This window comes from Suncus etruscus, chromosome 3 (genome assembly GCF_024139225.1).
Source record: "Suncus etruscus isolate mSunEtr1 chromosome 3, mSunEtr1.pri.cur, whole genome shotgun sequence".
In the NCBI taxonomy this organism is placed as follows: Eukaryota; Metazoa; Chordata; class Mammalia; order Eulipotyphla; family Soricidae; genus Suncus; species Suncus etruscus.
The window spans coordinates 113340795-113346857 of record NC_064850.1 but is presented as its reverse complement, the minus strand read 5'-3'; the positions used below and the strand labels follow the sequence as shown (position 1 = coordinate 113346857).

Below are 6063 nucleotides of genomic sequence, written 5' to 3'. Positions count from 1 at the left end.
TGAAGTAACCTATATAGTAACATCATCTACAAAAAAACCCATAGCAATATTATTCTTTTGGGGGGGTTTGGTTTTTGTTTTGGGGCCACACCCATTTATGCTCAGGGGTTATTCCTGGCTATACACTCAGAAATATCTTCCAGCTTGGGGGACCATATGAGATGCTGGCGGATTGAACCACAGTCCGTCCTAGGCTAGCACGGGCAAGGCAGAGGCCTTACCTCTAGTGCCATGGCATCGGCTCCGCAATATTATTCTTAATGGTGAAAAACTAAAAGAATTCCCACTGACATCAGGCACAAGGTAAGGATATCCTCTGTATCAACTCTTATTTCACATGTATTAGAAGTCCTAACAATAGCAATCAGGCAAGAAAAGTAAATAAAACAATATAAATATGAAAGGAGGAAGTCAACTTATTGCTATACGCAGATGATATGATAATATACTTTGTAGACTCTAAAGAGTCCATAAAAATGCTCCTAGAAACAATTAAACCAATATAGCAAATTGATCAGCTATCATTTTTTTAACATGACATTTTAGGGGCTGAAGCTATAGCACAGGGAATAGTGCATTTGTCTTGCACATGGCCAACCCAAGTTTGATCCCTGGCATCCCACATGGTCCTCTGGTCCTCTGAGCCTACCAGGAGAGATTTCTGAGCACATAGCCCAGAGTAACCCCTGAGCATAGCCAGGTGTGGCCCCAAAACAAAAAAGCATGGCATTTTAATAGTATAATTACTATTAAATGACAACATTTTTTAAAATGTCCAAGAAAAGGAATACAACTAAATATCTAAGCTAAAGTCAACAATAATTGAATAAAAGTATTCAAATTCTAATGATAAAAACTTTAAATGAACTTTTTATACTGTCAGGCTGGGGGCAAAGAGTGGTGGTATGGGATACACTCTAGGAATATGGTGGACGGAGACTGACATTGGTTGTTAGATTGGCCCTAATTTATTGTATGTCTGAAAACCACCTATGAAGGACCTTGTAAATCACAATGGTTTCAATAAAGTAAAATTTAAAAAATAATAAAAAATAAAATAATGTAATTTAAAAAATGCCCAAGGATACAAACCCCAAACTTAAGCATAAATATTAAAGGATAAAAAAAGAAATAAAACCATCTTCAAGAGAAATTAATGGGAATGGTTGATTTTACAGAAGTATCTTTCAGATTTTGAAGAATAAAATTATTTACTTTTCATGTAAATTAGTTTAGAGAACAAGAAACATTGGATTAATTTTATTAAACTTCTGCCAAATATAGAACAAAATGAAATCTATTCTCGTTTTAAATTGTTTAATTAGTAACTTATATACCCTCAGTTAGCATTCTATATGTCTGCCAAATAACTTAATCAACAATGTGTAAGCAATTGTTAATTTAATACTTTGGTCTAGGAAACATTTGAATTTATAATTTTTTAATACTAGTACTAATAGAAAATAAACTGTATATAAATCTCTAGTTTACTTAGCTATATGAAACTCTTTTCCTTATTTTTCCACGTCTTTAGCTCACAATGTTTGATCCTGACCATTCCAGGCATGGTTGTGTTCAAGTGCTCACAACTACTGGACAGACTGTTAAAGTTCTGTCTCCATAATGAACATAAATGTTGAAATCTTAAATGAAGGAGACCAAACCAAACCTGGAAGGGGAGAAGCATTCATCATCCTCTCGTAGATTTTAATCCTAAGAATGCAAGGTTGATTTATGATTGTGAAATGCACTAATATAAACATTTTAAAAGGTTAGATTTAAAGTGTGATAATTTAAAGCAATGACTAAGAGTGCAAATAAAACAAGAGGAATAGAATCCTCTCTAATTTTGGCAAAGATTAAGAAAAGCTGGTTACAAAGTTGGAGGTGTGATTCTTCAAATCCGGCTGGTAGTAGAGGGCAACAATTTTGGTAGCATGCCAACATTTACTATGGAGTAAAGTCTGGAGAAATTGAAAAATCTAAGAATGTCTTAGATTAAAAAAGAATTGAGACAAGAAAGAGGAAAAGAAAAAAAAATAGAGATAAACAGGGGAGTAGGCAAAGCTATGTGTCTTTACTTGGGGAAAACTGTTTCAACTCTTTGAAACAAGCCATTCTAAATCACCCCTCCCCTTTATCCCCAGGATTTAGTTTAAAAATTACATCTCCCTGTTAAATAGTTACTGACCCCCCCAAAAGGTATCTCTATGGGTATCTAAAATAAAAGATTAAAAATATAGCTGAGCTTCTCAAATCTATCAGAAAAACCAATCTCTGGCTTGGTCTGCTCTCTACTGAGGCCAAGTTTTTCTCAAATAGTCCTAACTTGAATAATTCAAATTACTCCATGCCCAAGTTCCTGGGAAGGGAACTTGTGCCTCCCAGGAGAAGCCTGTTCACATGATGCTTTTTAAGATCCACAGGGACATCTAAATGGGACAGAGATTTGTCACTCTTCAATTCATGTTCTCTTCGGATTCTTCCTACGGCTCATTGGCAAATCTCAAAAACATACTTACTAGGGGCCTTAGACTAAGATTCTTATCTAAGTAGCTTAAAACACTTGTACATGTGTCTAGCCCCATTTTGATCTTTAACAACCCAAATGGACCAGGAATGATCCCTGAGCACAGACCCAGGGAGTAAGCTATGAACCCAGCTGAATATGATCCCCCAAATAAGGAAAATAAGTATTATGTTACACCTCTGGTTGAGTTGTTTCCACAACATCAGTCAGAGTAATTGCAATGAAGGGGCCGGAGAGATAGCATGGAGGTAAGGCGTTGCCTTTCATGCAGAAGGTCATCGGTTTAAATCCGGGCATCCCATATGGTCCCCTGTGCCTGCCAGGAGCAATTTCTGAGCATGGAGCAAGGAGGAACCCCTGAGCACTGCCGGGTGTGACCCAAAAACCACAAAAAAAATACAATGAAATCTTGTTTTTTTCCTTAGAGGAGAGCGCGAACGCAGCCCCCCTACCACAAATTATGCAGTTGAGTTTCCCACATTTGGGGGAAATCGCAGTGGTCAGCACACCTGGAGTGCAATGGGTGAGCATTGCCCTGGGAAAACCACTTTCGTGATTATGGTATCTCCCCTGCCAGGTAAGTATGAAATCTAGGAAGGTTTGTTTCTTTAACATCCCTTGCTTCAGTGTCGGGCTAAGTGCTTTTTCCACAGGCCATAAAGAACTCATAATGTTGCAGGACTCATTCACCTGCAAGTTCAGGAAGAAGGTACCTGGAACACCTAGAAACTCTGACCTAAGTTCTACTTGCTTATAAAGAAAAGCCACTGATGAGATGATCTGAATCCACCACTCTCAACTACCCCACATAGTACTTACACATGCTTATTTAAGAAATCTGAGACTGGGGTACCAAGCTACACTTGTCAACATTTCCCTGTGGCTCCTTAGATACCAATTCTATTTCACTTTCACAAACTTCTAACAGTAACAATAGTGACAGCACCATAGATTGCTCTAACAGTGGCTATAATGAGAAATTGGATAACTATTACTAAAGAACTGTGAGCTTATGTGCACATGTATACATACATGTATGTCTGTTAGCCATGCAAGTATTTCCATGGCAACCACTGGAGCTGAAATCATACTATTAACCAAATTTTACAAATCATTTTAACTATCCCCTTGCTATTTTGAAATCTGCCAAGATATGTGTTTACTTGGATTCATTCTTCTCTACCCTACTTTTAGGATTTTTGCTAATAAGTTAGTTAAATATAAAAATAAAGTGAAAAATTAGCCCAAAACGACTATTTCATGGCTCTGGCACTTATGATTACATTTTCAATTGATCCACATTTGAAAGCCTTAAAGGACATTATTTTGTTTTATGAAGAGTATAAATAAGTAGTAGAAGTTTCCTATACCAAAGGCTTTATTCCAATAGAATACTCTATTTGAGAATGTAATTTTATGCTGCCATTACAATTTAATAATGTCATTTACACTAAGCTTGATGGAGCAGCAGCCTCAGAATCATGGGGTACATGAGAAAGTCATTAAGCAAATATTAGAAATGTTGTTTGATTCTTTTAGGCATATAAATAATTTATAATCTGTGAGACACTCTGAATGAGAAGAAGGAAATGACTGACTACAACAGAATTTCTGGCCATGACAAATGTGTGTTTTGACATCTTTTCATGCACAGTCCTGAAAATCATTTGGGCACATTGAAGTGAATCATGCTAGCAGGGTATAAATACAAGCTTTAAATGAAGGATCAACAAGCCATTTTACTTAGTCATTTACCTTCTCAATGCCTCAAGTTTCCAATTCATAAAATGGGCTCATTTGCACAGATGCAATAAGACATAAAGAAGCACTGCTCTAATTTGTTCCATTAATACTAAAAACAAAGTTAGTTTGGTTTGTTTTAATTATAGATCCCTGTTCATGCTTAAGGGGTGCAGTAGTCACATGATTTTTTAAATTAAAATTTTATTTTTCAAAGAATGATGTTCTCTGCTTCTGCTACCTCCATTTATCTCCTCATTGACCAAAGCAGCTCCTATTCCTTCATATTACCTTGAGTATTTTCCTTCATACACATTTTAGTTTTAATTCTTACTCATGTCTTGTTCATTTTCTTAATGGTGTGAGTTGAAATTTCAAGAGAAAAAGAGAAGTTTGGTTCAATTTATTTTTCAATGCTAACTCATTGGCAACAGTAACAGGAAGTACAATTATTAAGCTAGCATCCAGAAAAGATCATCTGTCGGGCTGTGGATAGGAGGGTCCAAGTTATAACTGTCTCATCCAGATATTCTGAACTACTTCCAGATTATTAAATGTGTCACTTCTGGGTCTTTTTTGAAATTGATTTTCTTTTTCTTGTTCTATATCTATCATGCATCTATCTGTATTATCACTTTACACAACTATCTGTATTATCACTTTACACAATCTCTTTTTCTTAATTTTCAATGTAACCCTTCCAGTGTGGAACTCAGACTTGGTGTTCACTCAAGATGGGTATTTACACATGCTTTCGATGAGATGAGCTAAGCTCTCTGTGCATGGAGGCAGTGGATCTAGTGAGGGTGGTGGTAATGGGGCAAAGGAAGTAATGGATGTGAACATGGAAAGAACCAGAACTCAATTTACTCCTAAAAAATATAATATAAAACCAAACATTGGACTTTGATGTCCATAGGGTTGCATTACATTGAAATTTGAAATTTACCTTTAAGCCACCTCATTCATATGTTTAAGCCACTCCATTCATATGTTCTTGTATTCCTGCACCAGAAATGAAATAAATGCTTACTATGTACACAGAGTTCTACTAGATATTGGTGTATAAAACCATATAATCTATAAATGTTCCCCAAATCACTATAAACATAAAGATCAATCTCAATTTATATTTAAATAAGAACAAAGTTTTATTTCTCATGTTAGTTCTTTTTTATTTTTAAATGACTGAGATATATATGTAACAAAGAATTTTAAATTTTTCACACACTTTAAAGAGCTATTGTGCAAATTAGATATATAAAGCTCTTAACACATTGTAAATATTAGTTATTAGAAGCATATTTCCTTCCCAGAGAATCTTTTAAAATCTTTTGTATGGGATTATATGATAATAGTTTAAAGTCAACCAATACTAAGAATATAATTAAATTAAAATTTTAGGGGCCGGAGAGATAGCATGGAGGTAAAGCGTTTGCCTTTCATAGAAGGTCATCGGTTCGAATCCCGGCGTCCCATATGGTCCCCCGTGCCTGCCAGGAGCAATTTCTGAGCATGGAGCCAGGAATAACCCCTGAGCACTGCCGGGTGTGACCCAAAACTCACAAAAAAAAAATTTAAAGTGCTTATCCCAGAGAAATGAGTATAGGAGGTAATAGAATGTGTGTGATATGTAAAAAAATTAAAATTTTCCAGATGGTAAATTAGGGCACATATTTTTTATTGTCTTTGGAGAATAAATTCTGATTGAATAATATGAATTGTTTCAGAAAAAAAGAGATTTTTCTGAGGTGTTTAAGTAATAAGAGGTTTTGAAATAACTGGCTTTAAAA

At 35.4% G+C, this 6063-nt stretch overlaps 1 non-coding gene across 1 annotated transcript; it reads right to left on the bottom strand.

Annotated features, from left to right (window-relative positions):
• Positions 1-2952: 2952 nt before the first annotated feature.
• On the bottom strand, positions 2953-3115 carry LOC126005113 (U1 spliceosomal RNA). The gene has a single exon (XR_007494290.1). It is a non-coding gene; the product is annotated as a U1 spliceosomal RNA (small nuclear RNA).
• Positions 3116-6063: the final 2948 nt, after the last annotated feature.